Genomic DNA, 19,011 nt, shown 5'->3' on the forward strand with positions numbered 1-19,011 from the left:
AGAGTATTTAGCTGTTTATCAGATAAATATTGACACATACAACTGCCTTTAATTTTTATATTCCCTAGCTATTGCTTTGACCTTGGAATATTTCATCTTCATCAGCACTCACTGGGATTCAGAAAAACATGATAGAAAAGCATTAGCTCTGAAATTTTTCTCATCACACTAAGCCTTTTAGATTCAGTTCTCTCTCTGAACGTTTCCCCTAATGGGATCCTTGTTGTAAAGGGCAGCCTGATGGACAGAGCTATATGTAAATACTGCAGTCTGATTGGCTGACTAATGTTATTTTCCATTTGCTCTCCCCTGGGACTGTGCAACTTCCAAATTGCTTCGCTGAATGTTTATTTCTTGATCAAGTAAAATTATATACTAGAATGGAAAAGTGGCCACTGTAAAACATGGTGACCAGCCAATGACTCCTATGGGAGTACTCATAGTGCAGGTGAATTCAGTGAAGATGAGGATGGACATTTTTTTAGTGTGTGGATATGTGTGCATGTCTCTTTGGGGACATGGATGAAGCTGCTACAATATATTTGTGTACCCTTGCTTTTGTTGTTACACTGGGGAGATTAGGAAGCAAATCGTGAGTCTGGATGTGTGTGTGTGTGTGTGTGTGTGTGTGTGTGTGTGGTGTGTGTGTGTGTGTGTGTGTGTGTGTGTGTGTGTGTGTGTGTGTGTGCGTGTGTGTGTGTGTGTGTGTGTGTGTGTGTGTGTGTGTGTGTGTGTGTGTGTGTGTGTGAGTGTGTGTGAAAATCATAATTTGTTTCAAAATTAATTACCACTGATAAGGGGCATTGAAAGAAACTGTGGGTCACAGACAAAGTAATCCAGGCCAACTTCGAGAGAAAAATCACTAAGGACACTAAAGATAATCATAAGGCCTTCTTCAATTATGTTAGAAACCTGGGCGGAAACCCTCAGATATGCACAGAGTTAGTTCATAACGGCAAAAAATACACTGAACCCACAGATATTGCCAACATACTGGTAGACAGGTTCAGAGCAAATTTCTCCCCTCCCTCTCCCCCAAAAGACAAAATAAATATCTCAGCTGAATGCAACCTCCCTGAAATCTCAGATGTCCAGTTGAGAGCTGCCCTCAGCAAAGCTAAAAATACAACATCCATGGGACCTGACGGTGTCCCGGGTTGCCTGCTACGTGAACTCCTAGAGGAGCTAAACCCGCACATAAGAATGCTGTTTAATCTTAGCCTTGCTACAGGATACGTCCCTGAACACTGGCATACAGCTACAGTGGTCCCACTCCACAAAGGTGGCACCTCTACAGACCCTGGAAACTACCGCCCCATAAGCTTGACCAGCCTGGTCTGCAAAGCTATGGAAAGGATCATTATGGAACTCATAAACAAAGACATCGGGGACCTACAGACAATTGACCCTACCCAATTCGGCTTTGTAAAAGGCAGATCCTGTCTTTTAAACCTGGTGGACTAGAGCCATCGATGAAGGCAAAGCAGTTCATACAGCCTACCTGGATCTGGCAAAAGCCTTCGACACAATACCCCACTCAGGCATCATAGACAAGCTCAACAGCTTAAATGTAAACCCGTTTGTCACAAGATGGGTTGCAAAATGGCTAAAGGACAGAACCCACAAAGTCAGAATAGCTGGAGCTATGTCAGACTCTAAGCCAGTCACAAGTGGAGTCCCACAGGGCTCTGTCTTGGGACCCCTCTTGTTCGGCATTTATTTCTCAGATGTGCAGGCAAACATAGGGGGGTTGTGGCTGACAAAGTTCGCAGACGACTGCAAACTTGGCGCCATAGTTGACACACCAGCTGACACATGCTTCCTCCAGAAGGGCCTCACAGAAACAGACGACTGGTGCCAGAGTCATGGCCTTAAACTAAATGCCAAAAAATGTATAGTCATCCCCTTTGGAAAAAACAAAGTACCCACAAATTACCACATAGGTGGTAATCCATTAAGTATGGAAAAAGTAATCAGAGACCTGGGGACCCAAGTTGACAGTGACCTCTCATTTGACACCCATGTCGCCAAAGTGGTTAGAAAGACCTTCTACCTTGCCCACCTTATCATGAAGGGATTCACATCCAGATCAAAGGATGTCATTGTACCCTTATATTCCTCCCTTATCAGGCCTATGATTGAGTACAATGCCCCATTTGGTATGTACCTCACCCGGCACCTGCGGCAGCTGGAAAGACCCCAAAAGTACCTTACCAAGAGGATCAAGGGTCTCCAGCATATGTCATATGCTGCCAGACTGAAAAAGCTCCAGCTCTATTCAGTAGCATACCACCTGCTCAGAGGTGATCTGTGCCTTACGTACAAGGCCATGTCCAATTCAGAATTAATGGACATGCTCCACCTCAAAAAATCCAAATCCATCAGAGCCACGATAGCTAAAGATCTAAACCTCAGCACAAATATGAATAGGACATTCTGGAGGGACAGATTCATAACCCAGAGGCTTCCCGCACTCTGGAACAGGATACCTGTCTATGTTAGGCAGAGCCCCTCACTGACTCTCTTCAAGAGAAATCTGGACAAATGGATGGGAGATCGTAGGTTTACCCCGGGGGTCATCTCTGTGTCACTGCTAGATTGAGGCACAGTAAACTAAATTTAATTTAAATTGTACACTTTTGTATCATTACATGGGGTGGCGAAAGCCACATACACTTTGGCTATACTTATAAATGCCCTAGGGCAGATAGCCTAGTACTATACTATGAAACTATGAAACTATGTGTAGTCCTTGTCTAGATGTGGAAGTTGGAAGCCCTTACTCAAGACAGAAGTGCACATCAGTTATTAATAGGATCATAGGCTCATAGGCATATACCAGTCTAATGACAATGTATATAGGGGGTGGTTACTTGCTGCCTGTGTCATTCACAGACATAGGTGCCAGACTAGGGGTGAATTTCTGATTACCCATCCATTGGTCCAAGTTGCACTGAAATACAGATAGGGATAGGGAGGAACTGTTCTTCACATGGATGGGGAGCCTGTTCCAGGTAATGGGAATTCTCTAAGAAACATATCTCTCTCCAACATGTCCTACATTTGTTGCAAGTAAAATTTAGTTTTTTTAGTAGTTCTGATTCTGTTTGTTTTGCGAGTTTGCAAAAGGTTAATCAAAACAGGGTCCAGAGATGACCTGTATTCCAGGCAAAGATTACCTCTCAGTAGTCTGTATGATACAAAGTAAAGAGATGGGGCCTTGAGGTGATCAGTGTAGGACATTGTGTTTACTCCCTGCATTATTTTTGTAAGGAGCCTTTGTGGACATTTCAGTTGCTGCATGTGTCTGGTTAGGGACATACTGAAGGGGGACATTATGCTATTTAATGAATGATTTTATGCTGGATTGTATAACAATTGTTTATATTTAATAATTATTTAGATTTATACTATTATCTAGATATTTATATATGTATTTTTACTTTTATTTATTGGTATTACATATACATAGTTTTTGACAAGAAGGTTTTATTACATTTACAAATTAACAAGTTTGCACAAGTCCTGGCTGTTTATGTTCATTTTTGCTGATTGTACCTTTAAGAATTTTTAGCTGCGTAGGTAATAATTTGTTTAATTGTCTAATTGTTCAATTATCTAATTTACATAAGGATTTAAAAAGAGGTTCAACACAAGGATTGTCAGTACTCTGAAGATGCCCTGATGTGTGTGGGTGAAAGCGCTTAGTACAATTTTGGTTAAATAAATAAATCGGTGGTCTGCAGTTGTTCCTGGTTCGCCTTTTTTGTTTTACTAGTTCTGGAAATTATGCTATTTTGATGGGTCTGATAAGAGATGCCATGCCCTTGCTTATAAGTTGAGCAACATAGAAGGATTTTCTTACTGCCATGAACAGATGTTGGTCAAAGGCTAGATTACTATCTACATGAGTTCCCTGATCCCAGGGTGGCCAACTTCCCAAAAGGTACTATAATGTATTTCTTGGTATTAAATTTTAAGCCATGGCTTTGGCACCAAGCATTCGTTTGTGTTACATCTTCCTGAACAGTGTTGTCATCTAAGGGGGATTCAATGACTGTTTCCAGTTTGCAATTATCTGCAAACTTGGTTAGCCATATGCCTCTGGCATCGGCTTCGATAACAAAGACGCCAGTACCAAAGAGGAGTGGGCTTACAGCAGAGCTTTGGAAGACTCCACTGGTGACTGGCTTCTTTGTAGAGGTGACCTCACTGATTCCAACCTCCTGGGCCCTATCAGTGAGCCAGCTAGCTAACCACCATGTTATAAAGTGGTTTATACCTAGTTCCATAAGTTTATTGACAATGCCTAAGCAGGGTCAGATCTATATAGGCAGTATGCACCATTTTCTTTTCATCCATTGCCTTAGTGACCTATTCAAAGAAGTCCACCAGATTTATTGAAAACATCAAACTGGGATGGATCCAGTGTCCTATGTCTCCTATGTCCTTGCTGATAATTTCCATAATTCTTTCCATGACTTTGCAAATAAGACTAGTCAGAGTAATACATCTATAGTTTCTAGAATCTGAAAGAGGTCCTCCATCGTGAAGGGAAAAGACTGGTGCAGTCCTCCATTCATGTAACACAAAGTCTGTTTTAAAACTATAGTTAAATAAAGACTCCAGAAGTTCTGATAAGTTGTATTTTAGACTATTCAGGAGGCATCCTGGGATGTTATCGGGGCCCATTGAGGCCATGTTCTTGGCTTTAACAAGTATACCCAGTACATGCTCCCAAGTTATAGTTGGAAGGGTTACGTTTGAGAGTATTTTTGTGTATGGTTGGGGTTGAGAGAGGGAGTTAAGTTAGAAGTGAGTTTGTCTGCTAACATGTTCGCTATATCACCAGGCTCAGTGAATATGGCACCATTAACCACTAGTTCAGAACATTGCTGTGTGTTGCTCTTGAGGTTTCTGACATAGATGAAGAAGACGTTGTAGTTATCTTTCATCTGGGAGATTATCTTAACCTCAAAGCTGGCTTTTCTGAACCTAATTAACCCTCTTAATTACCTAATTATTTTGATGAGAGAGTTTTTATCTTTATGGGAACTACCCTTCCTGATTTTTTACCATTTTTTTTCCTTTTGTTGTACATCCTGTTTAATTTGGAATACCACCAAGGTGATTTGTTTCTGGGGCTAGTCCTGGTCTTACTTCTGGTAGGCCCAGCAACCTCTATGCAGCATTGACATGGTTATACAGAGTTTCTGAGAGTAATACAGCACAGGCTGCTGTGTTCTCAGGGTTTTGTGAGCATTGAATTTTGATAAACCATTACTTAATAAAAGGCAATTTGCCTTTTAATAGTTCTTAATTGTTACTGGTTTTAATAAGATTAAAGAATTCACTTTGATTGTGAAGGAGACAGCTTTATGGTCAGATCTTACCCTTGAGGATGAGATTTTGGGGCATAGTGTCCAATATGTTGGAGCTTCTAATGGCCATATTCACTATTTGGTCAAAGATGTTTGTATTTCTGAAATCAAGAAATCTCTATACTTGTAGATTTCAGGCTGTTTAAGGTTCTCAGTCTATAGAGGGGTAAATAAAGTCTCCCATGAGGAGGGTGTTAAGTTGGATGGTAAGTGTCGCCAGTATGGCCAAGTATTCATTGTGAGCTCCTTGGGACATAGAGAGTGACCTTTAGCTGGCTAGGATATGGTACAGGATTTTGTCTATGGTGATTTGCATGTGGAGGAACTCCAGCATGTCATCCTGTTTGACTACCCTAGTTGTATGCTTGTTACTGATGTATATTGAGACCACCGCCTTTAGCCTTTGTCTATGCAGCTACTAGTCTCAAAGTGTGAAAGCCACTGAAACCATACACTGCCTGGGGTACTCTCTACAATTTTAAACCATGTATTGGTAACTGCACAGACGTCTATATTCTCAAGTTGAGGAGGGCTTGGAGGGAGTATAGTTTTTTTTTAGGCTCCTGGCATTAAGCAGTAAATTCTTGAGGTTCAGTTGAGTTGATTTTGCTATGTTGATATGTATGTCAATTTGGCATTGCAGTGGATTAAGTGTTGTCCAGTATTCAAAAGCCTAGAGGAGAAAAGTGCAGACCAACCTTGGCAAACCAACATGGTGTGGTAACCGTGTCCTCCCAAGCTAATACATTTTGGATCTCCGTAGAGTGACACCAGAAATACAACCATTTGTTGAACTTGATCATTTTTTGCTCATATTGTGGAATCATCCTCAATGATAGAAATATGCTGCTAAAAGCTAGGCTCATACCAGCCTGAGACACATAGTCTGAAAGTTCCAGAATGTTTCTCTTCATATAGTCCAGGGAGATACATCTCAAGTCATTTACACCTACATGGAGTATGATGAAATCTTAGTTGTAACTGTGGTATAATGACTGGAGTGCTTGGGTGATATGGTGGACCCTGGCTAAAGATAAGCAATTAACAGATACATTTTCCTTATCTGGCATGGTTAGACGGACATCGATATATCTTACAATGGTGTCCCCTATGATGACAGTCCTGAGGAGTATGTTTGCTTGCCTTCGGGGCTTATTGTTTGAGACTGCATTAAGAATGACCGTATTTGTGGTGTTAGGTGGTGTTTTTATTTATTTATTTATTTATTTTATTTTACATTTGTTGACTGGGAAAGTCTGACTGGATACATGTCCATTTTCAGCAGAGGCCCGGAGAGAAAAGCTCCACACAGTAAAAGATCCACACAGTAATGTGATATATACAATACAACAGACAGACAGACAGTTATAGAATACATGAGACACACTGTTTATACAAATGTTTAAATCAGAAATGAGTATACTACTACCATTGTATGAAGAAATTTCACATTAGGATATTTAATATGCATAATATGATTGTGGTAAAGTTGTTGAGACACATAGATGATTCTAGTCAGGATTAGAGTAAGGGCATAGCCAGTATGATTGAAAATATTTTTTGAGATTTTCTTTGAAAAGTGTAGGGATTCGAGAGTAAGGTCAGCAGGGAGTTGGTTCCAGGTTTTGCTGATCGAGTTGGCAAACAAGGCATCACCAGCTGTCTTGTTGGATTTGACTATTTGGATCTATAGTCTATTGGATGAACAAAGTTTACTGTGGTTACTATATAGGTTGACAATATTTTTGAGTGCTGCTGTATTATCAGGGTGGTAGAGTGCTTTATGAGCAACTATGAGCTGGTTAATCTGTAGTAGGGAAGGTAGTTCAAGCCACCCTAGAAGATTTAGGTTGTGACAGTGGTGAGTCCTATAGGCTGAGCCAGTGGCAAATCTAGTGATGTGGTTATAGCAGCAGGATAACTTGTTAATTTCAGTTGTGCACAAGTTTGTGAGAAGAGGGGAGGCATAAAGGAGGGTAGATAGGAAATGAGAACAGGCTATAGCAGTTCTAGCAAGGGGAATGAGGAAAAGTTTGACCTTGTAAAGGGATCCAAGTTTTTTGCTTATGGTTTTGATGGTTGGATTGACATGTGCATCAAATGTAAGGTTATTGTCTACTATGACTCCCAAGAGTTTGGTTTGGGCTTCAGGGGAGATAATGGTCCCATTGTTAGATATAATGGTAATGGGTGGGGGGTTGGACCTATGAGTGGGAGTGAACAGGAGCAGCTTTGTTTCTTTAGGGTTTAATAATAGACGGCGATTAGTGAGCCAATTTTCTACAGTATTGAAAGTACTTTGGGTTAGAGACTGCAGATCTGTTTGTGAGGTGGCTGAGCAGATCAACATAGAGTTGTCTACATATTGAATACATGATGCTTTAGGGATGATGGTATGGAGGTCATCAATAAACATGGAGAACAGTAGGGGTCCTAGTATTCAGCCCTGTGGGACTCCTAAGGTGATTGGTAGACAACATGATAGTTTATCTTGCCATAGCACTGCCTGTTGACATCAAGATAGATAGGACTGAAACCATTGGAGAGAGTGGAAGTCTAAGGAGAAGGCTTTCAGGGTAAGGATGAGTAACTGATGGTCAACCATATCAAAAGCCTTGGATAGATCTAGAAAGAGAGCAGAGGAAAGTAGGTTGTTATTTTGGTTATGGTTAATGACATTAGTGAAAGAGAGAAGAGCTGAGGTGGTGCTGTGGTATGGCCTGAAGCTGTGCTGAGAGTCAGCCAGCAGCTTATTTTGAATTAGGTGGTGCAAGAGTTGTTTATGAATGCATTTTTCCATTATTTTAGCAAGTGGAGGTGGAATGGCTATGGGTCTAAAGTTTGATAGTTCTATGGAGCTACCGCCTTTATGTAAAGGTATAACATGCAATACTTTCCGGATAGAGGGGATGGAGGCTTCGGATATGGTTCTATTTATCAAGATTGAGACTGGGTAGTCTATGACATCTGCATCCTTTTGCAAATACTCAGCAGGGAGAAGGTCAGCAGCGAGAGTGGTAGGCTTTAATTTCTTGATAAGACTTTGGACTAAAGTGATGGGAACAGGTTGAAAGCTAAATGTGAGGGGGGTATTAAGTGAGTCGTTATCTAAGAGAGACAAGGTGGGAATGAGTTGGTTGGCCAGGGTCTGGATAGTTTATTTGAAGAAGTTATTGAAGGTATTTGCAGTGTCTACTGGTGAATAATGGGCAGGGGCCGAAGAGGCAGGAGTAGAAGTATGTCCTGAGTGAAGTAGTTTATTTATGCCAGCCCAGAACTTTTGGGGTTTGTTATGGTTTATCTTTTGCAGGTGACAATAGAAGTTTTTCTTGTTTAGGATAGTATATTTGTTGGTGTTGTTCCTTAATTGTCTGTATCTAAGTAGGTGTTGAGGGTCTTTTGTTACACTCCAAGTGGCCCATGCTTTATTTCCAAGTATAATTTTAGATTTTGTGTCTTTAGAGAACCAAGGAGCTGTTCTTGTTTTGGTTCTGATGAAGCGGGTAGGGACATGTGAGTTGAGGATGGTATGGAATTTGTTGTTTAAGTATTCCACTTCATCATCCAATGGGAGTAATTTTAGGAGAGACCAGTTACATGCTCTGAGCCCATTTTGGAAGTTGGTAAGGTTAAAATTTTTGTTGGTTTTAATATTTTTGTAAGTGTGTAGTTGGGGGTTATCGGCTTTAAGCTTGATTATATAGGTGAGGCCGTGGTTACTTAGGTCATTGGGCAGGGTTCCGGGCTTGTATGAATGGGGATGGCCATTGATAAGTATCAAATCTAGGGTACTTTCTTTGTTATTAGATTTATTGAGTCTGGTGGGGGTGGAAATGACCTGTGAAAACCAATAAAGGGTAATGTGGGTAGTGGGAAATTTAGAGGAGCAGGAGCGCCAATCAATGTTAAAGTCACCAAGTATAATGGTTTCTTGGGGGTAGTTACTAGATAACCATTGTAGGATGTCTTCTAGTGTGCAAACATTTTTACCTGGGGGAATGTAGACACAGGCAAAGTGTATACACTTGTTTTTGCTAATTTGCAGTTTGGTAATCAAGGTTTCAGTATTATTATTTTGGGGTGGTTATTGGGTATCTGCAGTGACTGTCAGGATAGATTTGTAGAGAACAGCGATCCCACCATCTTTCCTCTTAGCTCTGTCTAGTCTAAGTATTTGATACCCAGGGGGAATTACTTCATTATCTTTAGTTGCAGGTTTTAGCCAGGTTTCAATAAGACATAATATGTCTGGGGAGTGGACTGCTAAGAGGGCGTGCAGGTATTGAACCTTATTATTTAAACTTCTAATGTTTAGATGACAGGCTAGGAATGAGTTGGGGGGCCTGTTAGGTAATATTGATAGGATTATTAGTGTGGGAGCTAGGTGCAGCAGTGTAGGCTGGGCCAGGGTTGGGGTGGATGTACCCATGTTTTGTGAGGTTGTAGTATAGGTTAAGTATGAGTTTTAGTATTTTATGTAAGAGTTTTTGATACTGTTTGTTTTTTGGGGTGGCATGATGGGATCTAATTGGTTGGTATTATTTAGGGGCAGTGGAGTTGAATGAGAGGGGAGTAGAGAAGTATTCATTTTCTTTTAATACTGGTAGGGAGGAGGTATGGAATTTAGGGTAGTGAAAACCTAGGTTGAGCTGATTCTCATAGATGGTGAGGCTATATGGGAGGAGTAGCAGGGCTACTAATGGAAGAATAAGGAGTATTTTGGGTGCCGACATTGTGACTGGTAGTAGTATAGTTTGTATGCTGTCTGTAGAAACAGACAGTTGAAAGACTTGGTAATTGGCTATTGGTGATAGGGAGAGCTGTTAGTGTGCAGATATTGATGATTGGTTAATTAGGAAGGGGGAGTGGCTTAATGGGTATAAATTTAGTGATACCAGGGGTGGGTGAGATTTGGGGGTAGGGTGGGGTGCAGAGCGAGCCCGAGCGAAGCGAGGGTGAGCAGAGAGGGGATGAACCAAATCTCAAGGTACCTGTGTTCAGTGCTTGCAAGGTTGGTAAGTCACTGATTGAGGTTAGATTTAACTTAGAGTTACACAGGCAGTGTAAAATAGACTTATGGGGTAAGTAACAAACTTTTATTTTACCCTAGATGGCAATATAGTGGGCAACTGTATGTTAAGCTAGCTTTAGTACTTCTGTTAAAATTTATAGGAGCACGAGGGTTATTTCCAGTGCTATGGACCCAGTTCAGCATTTTAAACAGAGAAAATATATTTTGTTTTGCAGTTGTTAACCTTCTGTAGTCTTTTAAAGTAGAGGGTCATTATTGCATTGCTTTGCGTTACTAATCGCTAGTAGCTGGTAGTTCTTTTAGTGTTGTTAGCCTTTCAATGGGAGCCATAGGGGGATAGTACCTGAAAAGGATAGAGAATTTACCACCTGAAATGGATAGAGAATTTATCTCCTTAATTATAGTTTATGACCATAGGTGCTAAGCCACTACTTAAATTTAAAGTCTACAATTAGATAGATCTCTGCTCAACAGAAAAAAAACACCACTTAGTTTAATAGAATGTTCCTAATGCACATAAACCTAAACAGTATATTTTGGGTTTGTAGACGCATCGTTTTGAAAACAGGTGGTCTAGCTGATCTTTGTTGTTTAGGATGATTGCTTTTAAGTGCCTCAGAATATATTAGTCTATGTGTGTATGTTGTGTACTATGTGAGGTGGGTGTTGTTCTCAGGGTTTTGACAATCTGATGTATGCATGTATGTGAGAGTTTAGCCTCCAATGTCATTGTGTGAATTATTTATGTATTATTTGTTTGTCTTTGTTGACCAGGAAAAGTCCGACTGAGCAAAATCCAGTTTCACTGGAGGCTGGGGAGAAAAGCTGCACATTAAGTTACACATGATGTGCACTTATAATTTCAGGGTAAAAACACATGTACATGAGCTTATTTACATGATTTTTAAATATTTTTAAATAATTCTTACATATACATAACATCATTATCATCATCATCAGCCCCCTTTTTCCCATTTTTCTACATGGGGTCAGGGTATCATGTTACCTGTTGCCAACTCTCGATTCAGTACCTTCTTCAAAACTCATCCCTGACTGTCACATATCTTCTTTCACACAATCCATCCACCTCTTTGCTGGACGTCCTTGCTTCCTCTTATCTTCTTCCTGGCTGTCCCAAATCTTCCTCACCAGATTGTCTTCTGCTTTTCTACACGTGCCCAAACAACTGTAATCTGTTCTCTTTGATCTTTTCTGCAATTGGAGCTACTTTGGCTTCTGCTCTTATGTCCTCATTTTTTCATCTCTCTCACAGTACGCATCCTGCCACATTTCTCAGGCACTTAATTTCCATCACCTCTAGCTTCTTCAACAGTTCTGCCTTTACTGCCCAGGTTTCTGTACCATACAGTAGTACTGGTCACACCACTGTCTTGTACACCTTACTTTTCAGCTTCTTTGGCATTCTTCTGTCATAGAATCACCTGATACTCTATGCCAGTTGGCTGCAGCCCCTCTGATTCTAGCTTTGACCTCTTCATTCAGACTACCCTTCTCCTCCACTACCCCTCCCAGATACTTGAAGCTGTTTACCTGTTCCACTATCTTCCCTTCTATCTCTATTCTCAGCTGATTTCCCCAATTTGCTGCCATTACCACCGTCTTAGCTGTGCTTAGTTTCATCCCATGTGCCTTCAGATTTGCATTCCAGTGTCCTATCCTTTGCTGAAGTTCTAGCTCAGAGTCTGCCTGTATTGCCACATCATCTGTATACAGCAGCTTTGTTGATCTGTCCTCTCCAACCTGTTTACTAATGTAGTCCATCACCAGTATGAGCGGCAGTGGGCTCAGAGCTGAACCCTGATGTACACTCACTCCCACTGGGAACCCCTCTGTGAGGCCGAACATTGTTCTTACTTGAGTCATTGAGTCCTTGTACATAGTCTGCACTAAATCTACCAATGTCTGAGACTTCAAACCACCGCGGTACTGCCCAGATAAGCTTTCTTGAGACCTTGTCATATGCTTTTGCCAAGTCTAGGAATGCCCAGTTGGACTCTCTCCTCATCTCTAGCTACTTGTCAAGTATCTGTCTCAATGCAAACATTGAGTCAATTGTGCTGCATCCTGATCTGAATCCAAACTGCTCATTTCCCATCTTATATTCTGCTACTCTACATATCCATTTATAAATCACCCTCTCCAGAACTTTCATGCAATGTGATAGGAGTATGATGCCTCTGTACTTCCCACAGTTGTGGATGTCCCCTTTGTTCTTGTACACTGGCACAAGTACAGTGGCGGATCCAAGAATTTGCAAAAGGGGGGTTGCAGTCTGGTTCGTTGACTACCAGAGTGTGAAAGTGGGATAAGAAGCTCTTCATCGCGTGTGAAAAGAAAGCAGTATACATTCAGTTGCACAAGCTTTTGCTGTGGATGTAGTAGTGTAGACAGGTAATTCCTCTGCAGCACGCAGCACATGTACACCCAGTACGAGTATTTTCAATACATGCCTGGAAGAGATGATTGGTTGCCCATACCAAGTCACACTACCCTTCCATGGCATACCAGTCATAGTCATTGTTATAAACTAGGAAGCAGTCCAACTGGATGGGATATTAGTCACAGTGAAAGATTATTTTTTTAAGTTAAATAATGATTTCTATGGAAAAAATGAAGCTCTGTTAAATAAAACACAGCAACTAAGGAAGTAGATGTTATAAAAAAAAATCACAAAAAGTAAATACTCAATTTAGTCATGTGCAATGTAAAAAATGTTGTAACAATTGTAGCATTTTAGAAAGGATTGCAAGTCAAAATCTATTTTATTGTTATGTAACAAAACCCCAGGCACAGAGGGTTGCATAAATTAGGAAAATGCATATTTAATTGATGAACCAAATGACTAAACTCAAAGCTTTCCAAAGCAGTCTCAACTTGCATTCTCAAAAAGGAAAGAGCCCAAGTTAGAAAGATAGATTATTGAAATTGTGTGTGCACTTGCTGGATGAAATAACCATGAAAAGTTACAGGCAATTTTATTTTATACAGTAAGAATTAATGTAATGAGAAACTACAGGTGGGGGGTTGAGACTAGAGATGGAATGAAGGCAGATAGAGGTCACAGGAGCAAAAGCAAAATCGAAAAGGAGAGATTTAAAGAGCTTGTGGAAGACAACATAAAAAAGACAAGATCATATGATTAGGTTTGTGAAATTACATTAAAGCTGCTTTAAATGGTTGACTTGTAGCGGAGACGGAAATATGGAGACAGCAGGGGAGTAACAAAGGAATAGAAGAATGTGAAATAGTACAGAAAAAAGATAAAAGGGAAGAGGAAGTAATTGAAATAGACATTGGAAGATGCAGAAACACAAGGACAGGTACTGAGAATGAAGGTATTCTTGTAGGTAAAAGGAAAAAAAAGATAAAAGGGTAACACATTAGCTGAATTAGAGGAAACAGACTCAAAACAGAATGGGACAGTAGCAGTGACTGACACACACACAAAAAAAGACAATGCAAAGTTCTTTAAAGAACTGTAAAAGAAAGAAGCAAGAGGGAGAGGTATGGGTACGTTAACCTTGGGTTTGACAATTTTAGAGAAAGAATGCAAGTCGTTTGATGAAAAAATGCCATTATGGTGAGGCTAAAACAGCAATAGGGTGACAAAGAAGGGGAAAGTAGACACAGATGGATACAAACAGAAATACAATTATTCAGAAGCAACTCAAGGAGGTATTGGGGGACTCAGTGTGTTGCCAGTTTTTTTTTCAATTTGTACTGGAAGGTCTGGTAGTGCTACCCCCACCCCCATGCATCCACACTGCCCTGCCCTCAATGAATCCACATGGCCCAGGCCCCAATGTATCCACCCCACTGAAATTCAGACTGAGATGTCCACAGTCACTCTTAACTGGCATTTAATAGCCATTAATCACTGCAACAAGTCCCTGTACCCCATCAAGGTAGCCAGTCCCACAGAGGTCCATTAACAAACACCACACAACGACCACCACCATAATGTTTTAAACAATGCAAAACTGACAAATTAGAAAATCTAAAGATGTTACTGCTCAATTCTATAATTCTAAACAAATGAAAACAATGTTTAAAAAGGTCACACAGAAAAACCAGTTGGTTAAAAACACAAAAAGAAAAATTTAGCAAAGCTAGAATTTCCACTGTGTGATACCTTAAACCTCTTGAATCAGAGGCAACATAGGATATATATAAATTACCCTTTAAGCATATCAGGTATTTCAGCTAAATGGCAATTCTGAATGTCCATGACATTTTTCTCTCTGTCTTTTTATGGACAATTTCAGGCCAATAAAGGCCTGAATCTAAACAAAAAACTGTACTTGCTAAATGCTTTTTCCACTATGGAGAATGCAGACATTTGAAAATTAAGACCAGCTACTGCACAGGCATGGAGTAAAGCTGGCGATGTCACAGTTTACATCAAAAGCATGCCTCAGGGCTGATCAAACAAGATGTGCTTCAGCTTCTCCATGTCCAAATTACCATAGGAAAGTCACGTACTATAGCCTTAGAAGCTATAGATCCAGCTCTAAGACCCAGGAAATGCATAACACAACTTACTGGATCTCCTCACCAGTCATCCCAATACCATATTCATGGGTAACTACCCTACTATAAACTGGGAGTCATACACTGCCCCAAACTTGCAAGCCCAGAGATTGCTGCACTTTGTCAACACAAGCACCCTGGACCCAACAGTCCAAATGCCCACTAAGAGTGGGAACATAAGTTGAAGTAGTCATCACTAGCATGGGAGAATGCTGCACCCACCCTAAGTAATGTCCTCTTTGGTGAGGACAAACCATTTTAAGGCAAATTACCTACTATCAAGTAGTAATCTGTCAAAATTTGATGCGCCATCACAAACCCTAAGAACACTGACGTGTATAACCATGTTAGAGGCAGAGACATTTCTGCTTAACAGGAATAACTACAGAACAAATTCATACAAGTCAGCCTGGTGGTATCCTAGCAACAGGATGCACAGCAAAAGGAAGAAAGTCGTGGCAAAAATTAGGAAGTGCAACATCCAGCAGGATAAAAAAAATCTAAGCATGAAACTCAGAGGGCAAATTAGGTCACTATACAAATCTTTCCTATTCGGTGGTGCCATCCCATTCATACCAACATCTGCTCCCCTCCCCCAACACAGGTATACCATTGCAGTATCAGATAGCTTGAATGACAGCAGAACTACTGTAATACAACTGATGCAATTCAAATGGTAAATTAAGGTAATGGCTGCAGGGCATCAATTCACTGTTCTCATTGAAGTTAGCATGGATATTTCACAACAGGCTATTCATAAGATACAAGGTACCAAATACAGCTATTGAGAAAAAACAGCTTGTCAACTGCACACAATTACGTTTGACTCTACATCTTCAATAATGGCAATAAACCCAGTACATGTTACAACTGAAATAAGCAAATTTGTAAACTGTATGCAACATCAGCATTTCACACAAAATGAAAACATACAATGCAAAACGCCAGACTGGTAGTCAGTTACAAAACAGGCTGTAATACTACCCTCACAGCTTCCAGTGCGGTATAGCTTTACAGAAAAAAAAAAGAAAACTGTTGTTGAAAATGTTAAATAAATAAACTGACTTCAGACAGTTTAGCATGCAGTGTTCTCAGCAGAACTTTATCACAGTAACACAACGAAAACCAGTTATAAAGGAAAAAGGCCAGATGCAACAGTGAAGGTATATGAACTATGTATACTGGGCCAACTGTATAAAACAAAACTCATGTCTTATGTTAGACTTTCATTATTATGATTTGTAGACAATACAACAGGGCATTTAACTACAAAATACAGAGTGCAAGAAGGTCAGAGCTTCCAGACAGTGTTTCTTGAATCGGATTTCACAATTTTAATAGCTTAAATGGTTAAAACTGTATAGACAACACAATACAACTAAAGAGTTATATAGTGAACAATACAGGATTGGACTTCTACCATAATATAAACTTAGAAATCATATCCAGAGGCATCAACTTTATCCCGTCTTTTATGCAGAGGTGAAATTGACCTGCCTCCCACCACACAATTTCTACCATTACATCAAAACACAGACTTCTCTAAAAATGATCTTAAGTTACCCACTATGTAATCAGTACACCAAAAGAAATGCAATCACATTACAATCGTGAATTCATCTACCGTGGCTAACAATAAAAGGATGCACAGTGATTCGGCTGCAATTTATTTAAACAAAATAATTCTCCATAGGATAAAGACAACAAACAATTCAAAGCTATTTGAACATGATGGCTAGTCTTATGAGAACTTTAAGAAAAGTCTCACATTGAAAAAGAAGACATAGGACTTATAAAATGTTAAGTTCTCTGAAAAGGAGTGAGAACAGTTATTTAAAATGTGACATTTACTGCAAAACTATAACATGATACAGTACAGGAGGTGATGGACATGAATGAAGCAAATACATTTTAGTAAAGGCAAAGTATAATGACTTTTTTATTCTAATTCTTTGTGAACTATGTGATACTACCTGACAAAAGAGTCTTTCTCAGGGATGATCAAAAAGCAGTTTTTAGTTGAATTACCTGCCGGCAGGCCTAAGATACACAAACATACCTCTCAACTGTTCAGATTTTCACAGAATGTCCAGATTTTTTACTCATATTTTTTGGTCTGTTCCTCATAAAATCTGTGGTTTTCTGGAAAATCAGTGGGATGATCTAAGGATTAAAGTCACTAAATAATGACGTACATTTGAGTATCAGACTTCAAATCCTTCAGAAAATCCATGTGAAAACAAACCCTGTTACTCTAGCACTTTCTAAGTTTATAAGAGCAATATTTAAAAAGTATCCCAATTTTTGGGCCTTTGTCCTCCATTTTGTCGGGTTTTGTTCAGATTTATTGCACTACGAGGTTGAGAGGTATGTACACAAAAGAAGTCTAGTAAAATATGTGAAGCTCATAGAATTAATCCTCTGCTCTAAACTACCATTAAAAATAATCAAAAGTAGGGCAATTTTGTTTTAGTAAAAGCCAAGACATTCAAAGTCATTTGAAAGAGGGTGATATGGCTGCTGCAAAAGTGGGGAATAGATATTAATATGCTAGACTTCTAAGAAGGTTGTTTAGAATGACTTATCTGTGCTATTTAAGGAATGTATGATGAATAAAATATTTAAAAGACCACTCCTGTGGCACAGAAGGATGAAACTCAGAATGCAACTGAAGATGAAGTTTGTTCAATTCGCAGCACAAATGTTGAAGGTGTGAGATCTGGAGAATGGGAGTGCGCAGCATCTGTTGGCTTACCTGTCCTTGGAGGGGGGAGTCAGCTCTGGCTCACCACCTGGCAAACCCACAATGAGAACAGTATATCCACAAAGAATGAGCCTCCTGTGTACATGCTGCCAAACTGCCCCTTGCATGGTAGCAGTCCTAGGACTGTTTGTGGAAATAAGTATGCTAAAATAAGTATGCAAGTTAGAGAAGCTCAAGGGAGCTGCTACAGGGACTTGGAGCTCTACTGGGAGGGAAGAATACCTCTAGAACCTAGAATCTGGCCCACTCCTTACCATTCAACTCTCAACAGAGAGGGTAAGTAAATGGCTGATTGATCTCTCTGGACAGGAGATAATTGGTTATGGGACTCCTGCTTAGCCCATGTATGCCTGACCCTTACCTTTGATTGAATAAAACAGGCTGACTGAATTAAAGCAGTGGAGTCAAGATGGACGTCCAGTGGAGCTGGGGGACTGGGAGTGTGAGATGAAAACAAAAAAATGAAGAGATTTATAAAAGCGATAAAGAAAGGAAGAGCAAATCTGTAAAGAAAAGAAAAAATACAAGCAAATCTGTAAAGAAAAGAAAAAAATACAAGGAAACATAAGAGAATTAGTAAATTCAATAAAAAGAATGGAAGAGATGCAGTGTGCATATCATGCCTGTTTGAGAGTTATTATTTATTTTAAGAAGGCATGAACAGTAAATCAGACTGCAGAGAGTTACAGAGAGAGAGTAAGATGTGTAAGTTGTACGGGTGTGCAAATGTAAAATTAAAGTTAATAGAACCTCACTTATCAAAATATTGTGAGAGGGGACAGGAACTTTTAACATCAAATGTCTACCAGGAAACTATGTTTTTATGCTAACTCATTTTAAAGAAAAGTCTATCATTAAAGATTACAAGGAAATAAACTGTTTGGTAGACTACGTAAATAGTATGTAGGCATTAATCATGAGTATGTAACCATTGAAGCCTAGGTACTTGGCAGCATATCTTGCCGATTCCTTGTGCATAATATGAAAAACACTGAAATCAAAAATATAGTCAGAATTTTAAAACAGAATTGAAATTAGCAGAGATAGTTAAAGATTAACAGTGCCTTCAAATAATTTTACGTTGAACTGCAAATCATTAAAAGTTAATAACCACATTGTTTTTTTTCCTTGCCAAATTCAACCTACTGCAACAAACCTAAGATGATATTATGACTTAAATGTACTAAGTGGGCCACTCTCCCAAAAAGAGCTCTTTCTTGCAATTAAATAACTTCAGAGGGTAACATCTGTGTATTCAATACAGAATTATATAAGTTCGTAAA

At 39.7% G+C, this 19,011-nt stretch overlaps 1 protein-coding gene across 1 annotated transcript in view; it reads right to left on the reverse strand.

The window, feature by feature from the left end:
- Positions 1-19,011, reverse strand: part of CACNG7 (calcium voltage-gated channel auxiliary subunit gamma 7) — an 878,616-nt gene that overhangs the window by 780,234 nt on the left and 79,371 nt on the right. The window lies entirely within an intron of this gene.

This window comes from Protopterus annectens, chromosome 1.part1 (genome assembly GCF_019279795.1).
Source record: "Protopterus annectens isolate FY-2018-M chromosome 1.part1, PAN1.0, whole genome shotgun sequence".
Taxonomy (NCBI): Eukaryota; Metazoa; Chordata; order Ceratodontiformes; family Protopteridae; genus Protopterus; species Protopterus annectens.